Source organism: Narcine bancroftii, chromosome 4 (genome assembly GCF_036971445.1).
Source record: "Narcine bancroftii isolate sNarBan1 chromosome 4, sNarBan1.hap1, whole genome shotgun sequence".
Lineage (NCBI taxonomy): Eukaryota > Metazoa > Chordata > Chondrichthyes > Torpediniformes > Narcinidae > Narcine > Narcine bancroftii.
In genome coordinates, this window is record NC_091472.1 from 55,196,083 (window position 1) to 55,213,177 (window position 17,095).

At 42.0% G+C, this 17,095-nt stretch overlaps 1 long non-coding RNA gene across 1 annotated transcript in view; it reads left to right on the forward strand.

The window, feature by feature from the left end:
• The first annotated feature begins 1,800 nt into the window (after positions 1-1,800).
• The window catches only part of LOC138759844 (uncharacterized), a 37,755-nt gene continuing 22,460 nt past the window's right edge, over positions 1,801-17,095 (forward strand). Inside the window, exons 1-2 of the long non-coding RNA XR_011355144.1 lie at positions 1,801-1,935; positions 14,553-14,627. This is a non-coding gene — a long non-coding RNA (uncharacterized lncRNA). The remainder of the gene's footprint in view (positions 1,936-14,552; positions 14,628-17,095) is intronic.

Sequence of the window (17,095 nt, forward strand, 5' to 3'; positions counted from 1 at the left end):
CTCCAGTTTCCTCCCACCGTTTGAAATTTACTGGGGGTGTAACTTAATTGGGAGTAAATTAGGCTACACCTAATTTACATGTGGGCTGAAATGGCCTGCTACTGTGCTGTATGTCTAAATTTAAAATTTAAACTTTAACAGTGAATATCAGACCTTTTTACCTTCCACATTTCTACTTTTTCACTTCTATAATTTCCTATGTTGATCAACTGCAATAGTTCATTAATTCTGGCCTGGGAAAGCTAATACGATAGCAAATGAGTGCAAATGCTGAAAATCTAAAGATAAGAATGGAAAATGCAGGAAATATTCAGCCCATCAGGGCAGAACCTGCAGAGGAAGAACCAGAATTAATGCTTCATGTCAACAACCTTTCAACAGAACTGGCCAATGGAGAAGCAGCAACCTCCTCAATTATCAATCCTCCAGACTTGGCAAGAATAAAGTTAAGATTAAAGTGACATAGAACATGTAAATAAGAAAGAAAGCAGAAGGATCTCCCAGATCAAATAAAAGAGTTTATGTTTCCTGGTGAACACACTAAACAAAGGTTCTCATTGCTGATGGGCATAATCTGATAGTGAGTGACCTCTGCATCTATCGTGATATCCTGTACCTTAATTGAATCTTAGTACAGCTATCAGAGGGTAACAAAGGATCAGGTCCTCCTTCTCCACTGCACCCAGATAGTAAATTGACAAATAATAAATAAAAGTGCAAACCTCATAAGTTATAGATGGGTCCAGATTTCCCTGTCAAAACATCTCTGAGACTGATGGCACTTGCTGTTATTAATGCACAAATGAAGCAGTAAACACAAGCAAAGCTATCAGAGGTCATGCTCCAAAATCCAAAATTTGCCAAGTGGAGGAGACACCTCACTCACTGCTCCACCTCTGAGGTGCAGCAAACAAAATGATGTTGATGCACTTTTTGCATTGTCTGACAACCACTGAAAAATGTGCAATGCTGGTGATATTTTATTAATGTAAGTTGTTGGTCTTGTCTTTGAAAAGTATGACTGCAGGAATTAGATTTCATAACATTATTAACAATAGTTATTTTTTAAAAAAGCTCATAATAGTGTATTTTTGAATCAAGGAGTGTCTGCTTGGTGTATATTGGTTTTTGCTACTTGAATTAAAATGTTAGATAATTTTTTTTTGCAAATTGTTGTAGCTAAAACCAGAACAGGAACATCATCTGTTAACAATAAGCCCATGTTCATGGGGAATGAGATTTAAAGATGTCAATTAAAAAAAAAAATTCCTTTAAATCCTGTGAACTTGATTTCCGAGGAGCACAACTTGATACCAGTGGTGAGCCAGTGATACTGGAAATTCTCTGATAGTATGGATAGAGAGAGAAACAGAATTGACATTTTAAGTCAATGGCCTTTCATCAGCACTTGATGAACTAGTTGAGTGGTGAAGTGAGTAAAAGCAACTTGTCGGTTAGCCTGGTGGTCAATAATGTTCCCAGTTTTAGGTCTGGGCTGCACTCCATTGTCCAGTCTTATCAATATGCACACTGACTATTCATTGCACTCTGCGCTATGAAGAGGAAAATGAGCAATGTCCTTGTTACTGACTGCAATTGAATGACACGAGATGAAGAATGCACATGAATTTTTAAAACATGCTGACTTGTCACATTACTCACAGAAATAAGGGTGTCACACAATTTGAAGAAATTATACATTGTTCATTGTAATTGTCACTTTTAAACTTCTAAGTTGATGAAATGTCAAGGACAAGGTTAGGTTAGCTGTAATGCCCCTGCTGTTGAATAAACTGTTGAATTGCATTATCCAGATTCTTGCATAAAATGACAACTTATTAGAGATGTCAGAAGGAAGAAGCCATCAAGGAAATCAACTTGAGCAGCAATTGATAACTTCACCAACAAAAGGACGGGAAACAATTGCTCAAAAAGGTGATATCTTGAATCTATAATTAGACCAAACTTGTACATGCTCTGGGATCACATCTTTTTAGAATCGGTTTTGTAATTTTTGTTGTTTTACAGCTGCTGGGCTGTGACAATGATGAAAAATAAAAAAACTTTTATTAAAATAACTCAAAACTGTAACGGTGCCAATTCAGAGCAGTGCAGAAGCAATTTGTGCGTAATATCAATATCCATTCCTATCACTGGTTCCTTCTTTGCTGCATTTTCTGATTTCTGTGCATATTTTTTATGCTTATCAATTCCTGTCTGATCCCAGGTTGAATGCACTTCTCACGGTATGTTCTTGGCAAAGCAACCTGAAGCCACAACAGCAAATTCCATTTCTAGAGGGTCTTTGGTAAAGTGAAACATTTCAGAATGCTTCAGAGAAGTATCTTTCTTTCTTTGGCTTGGCTTCGCGGACGAAGAATTATGGAGGGGGTAAAAAGTCCACGTCAGCTGCAGGCTCGTTTGTGGCTGACCAGTCCGATGCGGGACAGGCAGACACGATTGCAGCGGTTGCAAGGGAAAATTGGTTGGTTGGGGTTGGGTGTTGGGTTTTTCCTCCTTTGCCTTTTGTCAGTGAGGTGGGCTCTGCGGTCTTCTTCAAAGGAGGCTGCTGCCCGCCAAACTGTGAGGCGCCAAGATGCACGGTTTGAGGCGTTATCAGCCCACTGGCGGTGGTCAATGTGGCAGGCACCAAGAGATTTCTTTAGGCAGTCCTTGTACCTTTTCTTTGGTGCACCTCTGTCACGGTGGCCAGTGGAGAGCTCGCCATATAATACGATCTTGGGAAGGCGATGGTCCTCCATTCTGGAGACGTGACCCATCCAGCACAGCTGGATCTTCAGCAGCGTGGACTCGATGCTGTCGACCTCTGCCATCTCGAGTACCTCGATGTTAGGGGTGTGAGCGCTCCAATGGATGTTGAGGATGGAGCGGAGACAACGCTGGTGGAAGCGTTCTAGGAGCCGTAGGTGGTGCCGGTAGAGGACCCATGATTCGGAGCCGAACAGGAGTGTGGGTATGACAACGGCTCTGTATACGCTTATCTTTGTGAGGTTTTTCAGTTGGTTGTTTTTCCAGACTCTTGTGTAGTCTTCCAAAGGCGCTATTTGCCTTGGCGAGTCTGTTGTCTATCTCATTGTCGATCCTTGCATCTGATGAAATGGTGCAGCCGAGATAGGTAAACTGGTTGACCGTTTTGAGTTTTGTGTGCCCGATGGAGATGTGGGGGGGCTGGTAGTCATGGTGGGGAGCTGGCTGATGGAGGACCTCAGTTTTCTTCAGGCTGACTTCCAGGCCAAACATTTTGGCAGTTTCCGCAAAGCAGGACGTCAAGCGCTGAAGAGCTGGCTCTGAATGGGCAACTAAAGCGGCATCATCTGCAAAGAGTAGTTCACGGACAAGTTTCTCTTGTGTCTTGGTGTGAGCTTGCAGGCGCCTCAGATTGAAGAGACTGCCATCCGTGTGGTACCGGATGTAAACAGCGTCTTCATTGTTGGGGTCTTTCATGGCTTGGTTCAGCATCATGCTGAAGAAGATTGAAAAGAGGGTTGGTGCGAGAACACAGCCTTGCTTCACGCCATTGTTAAATCATACAATTAAACTACAAGACACATATTAGGACTGGAGACAATATCCTTAGTCAAAAAGGAAGATTTTACAAAGTGTCTCGCATTAGAAACAAGAGATGTAGAGAGGTCTAGTGGGGAAAAGTCAATGTTTAGAACAGCTGGAATATGAATAATAGAATAATTCATTAACAGAAAATCTAGATCTTTAAAATTTTTAATTTAGATATACAGCACTGTAGCAGGCTAATTCGGCCCCATGAGTCCGTGTTGCCCAATTTACACCCCATAAACCTACACTTCCAGTACATTTTGAAGGGTGGGAGGAAACTGGAGCACCCATAGAAAACCCACACAGACACGGGGAGAACATACTTCTTACAGAGAGCGCAGGATTTGAACCCAGGTCCAATCCCGATCGCTGGCCCTGTAAAGGCAAGTGCACTAACTGCTGCGCCCACAGGGCCACTCTGTTGCCAGAGTTGGAGAATATCTTAAAGGGTGAAGTACTGAAGTGAAATAGGAAAACAAATGTTAAAAAAAGGTTCTATAAACAAGCTTAGCAGTTAGCGCAACATTATTACAGCACCTGTTATCCAGGTTCGAATCCAGTGCTGCCTGTAAGGAGTTTGCATGTTCTCCTCATATCTGAGTGGGTTTCCCTGGGTGCTCCAGTTTCATCCTACCCTTCAAAACATACATGGTTGCATGTTACTTGGGTAGCATGAGCTCATGGGTGGGAAGAGCCTATAACACTCTGCTGTACACCAAATTTAAATGAAAAGGATGAGTCTAAACATCAGTGCACTGCTTAAACAAGGAGTCACTTTGCCCTTTAGATAATTGCAGATTTTAAAGACACAATTCTCCAGACTGGAATATCTCCAGTCCAAAGCTGAGTAAGGAAATTGGACCAAGGAGACACATTTTTTGACAACATTCAAAAATTAATTCCTGATTTGTTAGCTGCTTCTCTTAGATGTGTTTAACCAATTTTTTAAAAGTTAAAATCACATTATGATTTCCAAAATAATTTCTCTTGGAACTTTATTCTTCACTATTTCCATAGTCATTGGAAGACATCCATCATGTACCAGTGGAGCTTATGTTTCCAATGAAATACTGTCCACAAATGCATTGAAATGGGCAGTTAATAACCACTATATTGTCTGTTCCTGCCTTCAAACTCAACTTCTGTTAAAAATGTTCAAACAATTCATCAGAATTCCATATGTTTGCCAGGTACATTTATTTTGTTTTCTCTTTCACTTTGTATCCAGTTACGAAGCAATACCAAATTATTCGTCATCAAAGACACAAAGCTGAGGAAATTTAGCAGGTCAAACAGAGTACTTTATATAGCAAAGATAAAGATACATAACCAACATTTCAGGCTTGAGTCCTTCATCAAGGTATCAGCAAAATGGAGGCAAGTGCCTGAACAAAATGGTGGTGGGGAGGACCAAGAGGAAGAGCACAATCCCACAAACAGGAGGTAATGGGTGGATAAGGGAGGGAGGGCACAACATTCAAGAAGGGGAAGGGGGATGGCTGTGTGAATGGAGGGGGAAGTGGGTGGAGAGCTGGAGGAAAAAAGAAAGATAAATAGGGAAGAGAGGGAGAATGGGGAGTGGACTAGTAGAAACCAGAGAAACTTCTTCCACAGACATATTGCCTTTCATTATATTGACTTTTCTAGCGATTAGCGCCACGCTATTACAGTGTCTGCTACCCAGGTTCAAATCTGGTCCTGTCTGTCAGGAGTTTGCATGTCCTCCCCATGTCTGTGTGGGTTTCCCCCAGATGTTCCAGTTTCATCCCACCCTTCAAAATATTGGGGTTGTAGGTTAAATGGACGTAATTGGGCACCTGCTTATATTTTGCTAATAACTTGAAGGACTCAAGCCCAAAACATTGGTTATGTATCTTTATCTTTGACCTGCTGAGTTTCCACAGTTTTGTGCTTTTAATTCAATCATGGTGCCTGGAGATTTTCATGTTTTATTATTGATTATCAAAATATTCATTCTTTTACAAAATATGATTGAATTGTCCAGGACATACAATGTACTCTTCGCTAATTGCCTTACAATACATGTCGGCTCCAAGTACAGAATGCTGGATCATAGACCAAGCATAGGCCCCTTCAACCATGATATCTGAGCTGACCATGATGCCAAATTAAACTAATCCTCTCCGTAGGAACTGTAGAAGCAGGCAAAATAACAATATTCAAAAGACACTCCAAAGTATTTTATGGATTAAAGGCTTGGAGGAATATGGACCAAGTGCAGGCAAACAAGAATACCCCAAAGTTCAAAGTTATTGTCTGAGTACATACATGACATCACTTACAACCGTGAGATTCTTTTATCTGTAAGGCAGAATTTCTACTTATCGGTAACTGTATACAAAAGAGAGAAATGTAAACGAAGAAAGAAACACAAGCAAATTGACTGCACTACAGAAAAAAAATAAATAATGTGCTAAGTAAGAGTCCTTAAAAGAGTCTGTGATTGAGTTTGTTGTTTTGGAGTCTGATGTATGGACTAGTCGGGACAAAGAGCCTGTTCTATGCTGTATGACTTCATCTCTTGCACATTATCCATATCCCTCCATCCTCTGCATAGTTGTGTGTTTGCCTAAATGCTTCTTAAATGTCACAATCATATCTGTTTCTACCTCTCCTCCCCTCTCCTGGCCAAGTGTTGCAAATACCTACCATACTTTGTGTAAAAGCTTGCTTCACACATCTCCTTTAAACTTTCCCCTATCATCTTAAAGCTATGCCTTCTAGTATTTGACATTGCCACCCTAGGAAAAAAAGACTTTGACTAACTACCTCTCATAATTTTATAAACTATGTATAACCACTAACAATCCAGAGAAAACAAACCAAGTTTGTCCAACCTCTCCTTGTATCTCTCATCTCACTTTATTCTCTAATCCAGGCAACATTCTGGTGAACCTCTTCAAAGTCTCCACATCCATCCTGTAATATGGCGATCAGAACTGCATACAATACTCTCAAAGCTGCACCATGATTCCTTGACTTCAATACTCAGACTTCATGACTTTTAGACTCATCATTGAATGTTTTTCAGGACATTCAGCAACTCTTACCTGGAGATGAATTTCCAGTCACTGCACTTGTGTCTATTGAACAGTCAGGAGTCAACTGATTTATGTTTTCCTTGCTTTCTTTTTAATTCACACATCAATTATAGCATTAAAGCCACTTCTGAGATCCAAATAGCTTAGAATCTGTTTTTGTATCACAATGTGCCATACAAATGATCCCCAATCCACCTGAAATGTACAAAAATGTCCCAGCAGACCACATTTTCTCAGCTCATCTGTGGCCTTCTCTACATTGGAGACTGGGCACAGATTGAGAGGTCGCTTCGCAGACATCTTTGCTCCATCCACACCAGTGACAGAGACCTCCCAGTAGCCAACCATTCCAGTTCTGTGTTACAGTCCTATACTCATGTCCATCCATGGCCTGAGGTACTATCCCACCAAGACTCCCATAAATTGGAGGAACAACACCTGATTTTCTGCCTGGGCACCCTCCCACCAGATGACATTAACATCGACTTCTCCAGTTTCTGTTCACCTGCTCTCCTCTTCCACCTCCCCTCCCTCCCTTCCCCTTTCCAGTTCTCCTCCATCCCTTCCCCCTCTATTCTCCCAGCTATTCCTCCTCCCCTTGATCGTTGCGCTCCCCTCCCTCCTTTTTACACCTATCACCTCCAGCCTTTGTGACCACTCCTCCCCTCCCCACTCTTTTGTTTGGACACCTGCTGACATTTTTCCATACCTTACCTTTGCTACATAAAGGACACTGCTTGACCTGCTGAGTTTCCCCAGCTTTGTGTTTTTACTTCAGCCACAGTGTCTGCAGATTTTTGTGTTTTACTACTATTAACACAATGAACAAGTAGCTCTTCCTTTATCACCTCACAGAATTCCTGCGCAGGCCACTTTACATGTCCCTTGAATTTCCTCTTTACATTCAATATTAAAATGCTATGACCTGAGTGGGTCAGGGTGGATTAAATGGTTTTACTCAATCCTTGTCCCTTGGACCACATAAAGAGGGTCAATAACCAATAAAGCAGGGTAACAGGCATCATATTTATTTGAAGCAGCAAAGCTTTGTGAAAACAATGATTCCACGTTCCTTGTACCAGCACTGCAAAGAGCCTCACAGGGGTTTCACATTTAAAAGATTGGTTTACTTCCCACAGGCAGTGAGAATGCTGAACGACCAAAGGAACAGCTCACACTAACCATCTGAGACTCTCATTTATACAAAATAATATTTATTTATTTTTATAGATATAATACTTGTCCTGCATATGTATTATTTGTTTTAATGTGTGTTATGTCTGGTTTTTGCACCAAGGACCAGAGAATGCTGCTTCGTTAGGTGGTACTTGTACAATCAGAATGCAATGAACTTGACTTGAGTCCATTATAAATTTAACTTTCTTTACTTTTTGAAACCCTTCCAATGCCTTCTAGTCTTACCCACCAGATGTGCAAGACGTTCCTACTTACCGCTGATGCTAGGAAGTAAAAGAGAATCCCTGCAGAGTCACTGAGTGTTCTTGGATTTTCCTCTAGTCCTCCTGCAGCCTCTGCAGCTGCACAGATCCCTGATCAAACCATCAGCAAACCTACTTCCAAATCCAAGCCTCCAACAGGATCAGGAAGCCTTCAGCGGCCAAGGCCCTTTGAGAACTTTTCTTACCCTCAGCACCCTCTAGAATCCAGCTTCCGATACCTGGTTCCCATGAGTCAGTCTTCAGCAACCTACGGCCTATGTGGGTCCCCCCGACCACAAGCCGCAAGGAGCCTGCAGCCTGAGCGAGTCCTTTGACTGCAAGTCACTGACCACCTAGAGCCTGTGTGGATCCCTCAGCTGCTGAGACCCTCGTTGGTCCACTGCCATAGTCACCTTCCCTACAGGGTCATCTCATCTGCTACTCTTTCTCAACAGAGGGTGTTCTTCCCATTTCTGATGGGCTGTGCTGGTCTGCTGCTCCCTGGTCTGCAACCTTTCATGGCCACTGCTGAGCACAGGCACCGCTATCTTGGACATGGACCCATGGTTGCCGGATTTCAATTTTAAAACACCATCAGTTTTTTTGACAGGCTGTTTAATGCCCATACGCAGCTCTCAGCATGCTCCATACAATTTCATTTTTCATTCAATTTAATGCCATCAACAAACATTCCTTACTTGGTTTCCTCCTTCAAATCATTAAGGTATAACTTGAACAGTTGCAGACCCAGTTCTGACCCCTGATGCTCTCCATGCACCACTGATCACCAACCAGAGAAACAACCATTTATCCCAACTCTTTTCCTTCTGTTGGTTAACCAATCTTCTATTCATTGTCCCCAATTCTATTCATCATCCTTATCTTATGTAGAAATCTTTAATCAGGACTTTATAGAATTCCTTGTGGAAACCCAAGTCTACAATATTCGCCCTTTCCCTGTATTCCCTGATATCTCTGTATCTTCAAAAAACTCCAGTAAATTTGTTAAATGTGACTTGCCCTTCCTGAATCCATCCTGCATCTGTCTGACGGTATAACCTCCATCCAGATGTCTCAATATTTCTTACTTAATAATAGCTTCAAGTTTATCTAAACTACTCACTGACCCATAGTAACTTATTTTACAACTACATCCATTTTATTTTAACATAACATAACATAACATAACAATTACAGCACGGAAACAGGCCATTAGGCCCTTCCATTGTGGTTATATTTGCTGTCTTCCAATCCATCAGGACATGCCCAGAGACCAAAGAATTTGGCAAATTACCCTAACATCAACTATGATTTCCACTGTTTGCTTCAGTTCACTGGGAATCACGTCATCAGGACAAGGGGACATTTACCTTCAGGCCCACCAGTTTGGTAGCAATACCATTTTAGTGATAGAGTTTGCATTGAGTTCCTCAACTGTCACATCCTTAACAGCATGCATTCCACTGTGAAGCCTAATTCAAAATAATTGCTGAAGCTCTTGCCCATTTCTGCATTACCCATTATTAATTCCCCCCCTGCTCATTTCACAAGGCACCTACATTAACGTTAGCCACCCGTTTCCACTTAAAAAAATTGATAAAACCTTTGACAGCAGCAAAGGCAATAGATAACATTTTACAATGAATCCTCATGGCAATTGATCCCTAGACAAAAAAGATTACCCAATTTCAGAAGAAACTCATCTTGAGATTTGCAGAGGTAGTGTTCTAATGTACATAGAACCCTACAGGCCCTTTGGCCCTCGATGTTGTGCTGACCCATATATTCTTGGCTTGGCTTCGCGGACGAAGACTTACGGAGGGGGTAAATGTCCACGTCAGCTGCAGGCTCGTTTGTGGCTGACAAGTCCGATGCGGGACAGGCAGACACGGTTGCAGCGGTTGCAGGGGAAAATTGGTGGGTTGGGGTTGGGTGTTGGGTTTTTCTCCTTTGCCTTTTGTCAGTGAGGTGGGCTCTGCGGTCTTCTTCAAAGGAGGTTGCTGCCCGCCGAACTGTGAGGCGCCAAGATGCACGGTTTGAGGCGATATCAGCCCATTGGCGGTGGTCAATGTGGCAGGCACCAAGAGATTTCTTTAGGCAGTCCTTGTACCTTTTCTTTGGTGCACCTTTGTCACGGTGGCCAGTGGAGAGCTCGCCATATAACACAATCTTGGGAAGGCGATGGTCCTCCATTCTGGAGACGTGACCCACCCAGCGCAGCTGGATCTTCAGCAGCGTGGACTCGATGCTGTCGACCTCTGCCATCTCGAGTACTTCAACGTTAGGGATGAAAGCGCTCCATATATTATTTCCAAAGAAAAGGACTAAACTCTCCCTACTCCATAAACCTCTATTTTCCTCTCATCCATGTGCCTGTCTAAGAGTCTCTTTAATGCCCCCAGTGTTTCAGCCTCCACCATCATACCCAGCAAGGCATTCCAGGCACCCACAACTCTCTGTATAAAAAACGTATGCCTGATTTCTCCCCTAAATTTCCCTCCCTTAACTTTATACATATGTCCTCTGGTGTTTGCTGATCCTGCCCTGGGAAACAGGTGCTGGTTGTCCCCCTATCTATGCCTCTGTGGTAAACCACTGTTATTCCGTGATTGACTGTTACCGACTGGACATGCCTCCTGAGACCAATCCTAGCCCCTTGAATGCCACCCTTTTACTTTTGCTCTGATCAGTCAAGGAGGTGGACGGTTGTTAGTGTTCTGGTCTTTAACTATTAAAAGCCTGATTGTTTCACTACTCAGCTTTTTGTGAATAATTGATGGTACATCAGTCTCTCACAATCTTGAAAACTTTATCAAGTCTCCTCTCATTCTTCGACACTCCAAAGTGAAAATTCCCAGCTCTGCTAACCTTGCCTCATAAGACTTGTTTCCCAATCCACACAGCATCCTGGTAAATCTCCTCTGCACCCTCTCCAGAGCTTCCACATCCTTTGTATAATGAACCAGAATGGAACACAATATTCTAATAGTGGTCTTTCCAAAGATTTGTTGAGTTGTAACATGACTTCTCTACTGAATTCGATCCCCCTATTAATGTATCCCAGCATCCCATAGGCCTTCTTAACTATCTTACCAACCTGTGCGGCAACCTCGAGGAGTTTTTGGATTTGGATCCCAAGGTTCCTCTGTTCATCCACACTATTAAATAACTGACCATTAACCCTGTACTCAGCCTTCTGGTTAGTCCTTCCACAATGCATCACCTCACACTTATCTGCCACTTTTCTGACCAACTCTGCATCCTGTCTATATCCTCTTGTAACCTTCGACATCCCTCAGCTCCATCCACCAACATTTGTGCCATCTTCAAACTTACTAACCCATCCTACCGCCTCTTCATCCAGGTCCCAGAACAGATCCTGAAGCACTCCACTAGTCACCAATCTCCAGGCAGAATACTTTCCTTCCACTACTACTCTCTGCTTTCTTCCTACAAGCCAACTTTTTATCCATATAACCAAGGTTCCACTGATCCCATGCCTTATGACTTTCAGGATGAGTATCTCGTGGGGAACCTTGTCAAATGCCTTGCTAAAATCCATGTAGACCACATCTACCACCCTATCATCATCAATTTCTTTTGTTACCTCCTCAAACAACTTAATTAGTCTCATGAGGCACGACCTTCCTTTCATAAAGTCATGCTGACTATCCTTGAGTAGACTGCACTTCTCCAAAGGCTAATAGATCCTATCCTTAAGAATCTTCTCCATTAGTTTGCACACCACTGGTGTAATAATACCAGTCTATAATTCCCAGGATTCTCACTATTATCTTTTTTAAATAAAGGAACAATATTTTCCATTCTCCAATCCTTCCCTGCAGCTAAAGAGAATTCAAAGATCATAGTTACTGCCACAGCTATCTCTTTCCACAGCAGCATGGGGTATAACGCATCCCGCCCCAGGGACTTATCAATCTTAATGTTTTTAAAAAGATCCAAAACTTCCATTTCCTTAACCTCCACATTGACCAGCACATAGGCCTGTTCAATTTCAACTTTACCCTGATCAAGGTCCTTTTCTCTTGTGAATACTGACACAAAGTATTTATTTAGAACCTCTCCAACCTCCTCCACATCCAGGCACATTTTGCCTCCTTTATCCTTCAGCAGCCCCACCTTCATTCTTGTCATCCTTCTGTTTTTCACATACGCATACAACGTCTTGGAGCTCTCCATAATTCTACATGCCAAGGCCTTCTGATTCACCCTTCAAGCTCTCCTAAGTCCTTTCTTAATCTCCTTCCTGCCTACCAAATACTTTTCATTAGTCCTTCCTGTTTCCTGCTTCCTATATCTAATGTATGTTTCCTTCTTCCTCTTGACTAGTTCCCTGACCTGTTTTGTCAGCCATAGTTCCTTTTTCCTACCATCTTTTCCTTGTTCCAGTGGGATAAACCTATCTTGAATCCTGCACAAGTGGTCCCAAAACCTCCTCCAGATTACTTCCATGCTTTCACCTTTAAACAATTGCTTCCAATTTATTCTTGCTAGTCCTGACTCATTTCTTCATAATTAGCCCTTCTCAGTTAAGCACTTTCCCAGTTTGACTGTTTACATCCTTTTCCATGGCTATGTTAAAGCTAAGGGAGTTGTGGTCACTCTCACCAAAATGCTCCCCCACTGAGAGGTGCGCCACCTGACCAGGTTTGTTCCCCAGAAATAGATCCAGTATGGCCTTTCTTCTATCCCTCTGGCAGTCAGTAGGTGCCAGTCAATATTAGGGGAGTTGAAATCACCCATAACTGCAACCCTGTATTTCCCACACCATTCCCAAATCTGCCTTCTTATCTGCTCCTCGATGTCCCAAAAGGCTATTTGGGGGCCTGTAGACTATTCCCAGTACCGTGATAGCTCCCTTTCTGTTTCTGACTTCCACCCACACCAACTCGGTGGACACTCCCTCTACAGCGTCCTCCCTTCCAATAGCTGTGATATTACCCCTGACCGGTAAAGCTACTCCCCCACCCTTTTCTACCTCCCATCCTATTTTTTTTTGTGTAGTTGATCATGTGCAGTTGATCATGTAGTGCGGTTCATGACTATAACCAAATTCATTCTGACCTTTGACCCTGTCCAGAAAGGATAAATGTCATTTCTTCAGGCATAGTCAGATGGTACCACTCGTGTCCTGTTTGCCTTTTAAGTTGTAAGTAAATGAGTCTTTAAGGATGGATTTGTACAGATATTAATCAGAGACAGAACTGAAGCAATTACTTTGCTGAGTCCTAACTTCCTCTCTCCCTTGCTCTGATTCTTTCTGTAAGTTCATTTAGAGGTTTTACAGCATGATTCTATGGTGGTGGCTCCATCAATAATACTGTACGTGGAAGAGCTGTCCCCACTGGTAGTGCTGTGCAGCTTCAGTGGAACCAAGGTATGCTGCAAAAAGAGAGTAATCTGCCCGCTGATGCAGCTAATGGACAATTACACTGGGCTATGCCTCACTGATGAAAGCCTGCTAACCCCTTCCTTTGACAGCATTAAACTAATCCTTTATTTGCATCCTGGCATGACAGATTGAGTCAGCTCAATTTGAAGAAGTGATCCAAAGAGCATCCTTCACTGCACTGTGCATAGTGAACTCTGGAGGTGAGGATGTCGGTGCACATATGGGAAACCTTCATTTCCACACCCTTATGAGGTTGTGCGGCAGCCGGTTTGTCCAATTTTCCAATGCAGCCAACCAGCTTTCAGTCTTCACTCCGTGCATACATTTTCTATCTCCATTATTTAATGAGGGAATCTTAAATCACATCACTGGACCAGCTCCCTTGCAGCCATCACAGGTGCACACAGACCCAGTTTCCCAGTTTGGCACTTGATCATATCCCTCTTTTAAGATCCTCCTATTTGCTGGTGCTTCTGCTCAGTTATCATTGGTAAAATTCTTTGCCCAATTAATGATTTCCATGCCTATTGTAGTCTCGTCCAAAAAATTAGGCTGCATAATTTTTTTTTGGGAATCCCTGAAAGGAAATATTCTCAAACCCATCAACAACATTGTTACACACAGCAGGCAAAGAATTTCCTATTCATATTCTAAAGCATTTATCAAATTCTGCAGAATAAATAACAGAGAGAGAGCATTGTGTAGACCAACCATTCTCAACCTTCTTTTTGGCTATGGCCCCATTAGGCCTCAAGTCAAAATGTGTGGGCCCCCTTCACTGTGAAGCAGACAAGTTTAGTTGGTTTCTTCTGTACTTCCTTCCTACCAACTACAAGAAAAACATTAAAAATATTTAAGATTTCAGTCCCTGCTCCCCCTCTCCTTAAATGTACTGTGGCCCCAGGGGAAGGGGGTGGGGCATATGGTACATGTTGAGAATGGGTGGTGTAGTCAATCTGACCGCAGCATCGTTGACCTGCTTTAAATAAGTCATTTTTTTTAACCTGTCATAAAAAAAATTAACATCTGTCTCATTTATCGTTTCCATCTGTTTCAAACTAGGAATGAAGAATGAAATCTCATAAACACACCTGCACCATCAGATGTCAACAACTCCTCAAATCAATAGCATTTCAGGTAATGTTACAGTTTTATAGTGTGGTACTTGAAAAAATATACCCTGCTGGGGTTTATGTATGAGAACAAATTCTAATTACTGGTACATCTTTATAGTTCCTTGACTTCATCTAGTGAAAAGGCAAATAACAATGGGGAAACTGCTGGATTATTTGTTGTCTTCAGTAAAATATATTCCAGTCTAAATATTTTGTGTTCATGTAGTATCAATACTTTATTTCATCAGAGATACATAACTCTAAAATAATGGTTCATCAATACTTAGCCTTGAAAAAAAATTACTTAAGTCAATATGAGACTTGCTTTCTTTTTATTTAAGGGAAACATAACCACTTCTTAAAATAGTTTTAGATATATGCAGTTTGTAGAAGAGGATTCATTTGATCATTAATTTCACTCATAAAATATTACATGTAATTAACAAAAAGAAATGTGCTGGAAGGAAAGAGATAGCCAACATTTTGAGTCAAGATTCTGCATTAGAAATTCTGTCTCCTTTCCTCCTCCCAAGATACACAAGCAGGATGCCCTTGGGCCTGCTGTTTCTGTCTGCTCTTACCCCATTGAACATATCACTTCATATGTCGACTCTATTTTGTCTCCCTTTATCCAGTCCCTTTCAACCTACATTCAGGCCACCTCATAGTCTCTCCCTCATTTTAACAACTCCAATTCCCTGGCCCCACCACCTCATTATTGCCACGGAAGTCCAGTCCCTCAAGGACTTCTGTTACAGGGCCGTAATCCGTATCAGTATGGATTGGCAATATAACCTCCTGCTTGCTGACCATTAACACAGAGACACCTCAAAGTTGTGCATTTAGTCTCCTGATCTTTATCTCTATACTTACTTTTACACGTTCAGCTCCAACATAATCTATCCATTTGTTGATGGTTCCAACATTATTGACTGAATAAAGGGAAATGATGAGCCAGAATACAGAATGGTTATAAAGAATCTGGTGGTATGGTGCCAGAACAACAAAATCTTGCTCTCAACATCAGTATGACCAAGGAGCTTATTGTGGATTTTAGATGAGATACCGAGAGACCACACACCTGAACTCATTGATGGGATGGAGGTGAAAAAGGTTAGCATCTTCAAGTACCTGGGAGTCTACAAATCGGAGGATCTCTCCTGGAGCAAGCACATCAAGGCACAGGAAGAAGGCACACCAACATGCCTACATTATAATGAGTCTGAGGAAATTTGGCATGTCGTCAAACTTCTATTGGTGTACTGTAGAAAGTATACTGGCTGGTTGCATCACAGCTTGGTTTAGAAACTTAAGTGCTCAGGAATGCAGAAGATTGCAGAAAGTGTAAAACCCAGCCAAGTCCATCACAGGCACTCACCTCCCCTCCATTCAAGACTGCAGCCACATTGTAAAGGACCCCCATTGCTCTGTTCACAACCTCTTCTAATTGATGCCTTCAGAGAGAAGGTATGGAAGATTGAAAACCAGCATCTAGGTTCAAAACAGTTTTTTTTTTAAATCTTATGTACCTGCTTTGCTGTGTACTGATATGTATGACATAAACTCATACTGACATTGTCATATTGATATTAGATACCAAAATACTGCCAAGCTCACTTAAGAGTTTGAAGATGAGGAGTTCAATGGAATAGTAAGAAAAGAAACAATTGCCATCACAGTTGGCATAGTGGTTACTGCATGCCTTTACAATGCCAGTGCTCAGGACCTGGGTTCAAGTCCTTCCCTGTGTCTGCGTGAGTTTTCACAGGGGGATGTAGTTTATGCCCACCATTCGAGATGTACCAGGGGTGTAGGTAAATTGGGCGGCACAGGCTCATGGGCTGATTTGGCCTGTTACCATGCTGTATGTCTACATTTAAATTTAAAAAAAATTATACTGTGGATAAATTGAAGTTAGTCACTTTGGTGGGATAAATGGAAAGGTAGCACATTATTTAAATAATGTCAAATTGGGTAGTTTCATGAGTAAAAAGACAGTTTTTCTTACAGATTGGTCGGAATCAGATGCAGCTAGCAGTTAAGAAGCTAAAAGATGTGTTGACCATTGCAAGATGATTTAAGTGTAAAAGCAAAGATTTCTTGCTACAATTAAACAGGACAATAGTGAGACCACACTTGGAGCATTGTGTGCAGTTTGTATGCCTAGCATTGAGGTTGTGCAGCCAAGGTTCACTGGACTGACTTGTAGGATGGTAGTACTGTCATATCTGGAGAGAAAACATCCTCTATGTTTTTATTCAATCGAGCTTAAAGGAATGAGAGGCGATCTAATTGAAACACAATATTCTGTCAGAACTAGACAAACTGGATGTGGAGAGAGTATTCTTGCAGCATCTGGAATGAAGGCATCACAGTCTCAGCAAGAGGTTTAGAACTGACAAGCAGAGAAATCTCTTCACACAGCAGATTATGAAACTGGAATGAACTGCTATAGAAGGCTGGAGAGCCTGTCACAGAGTATATTTAAGA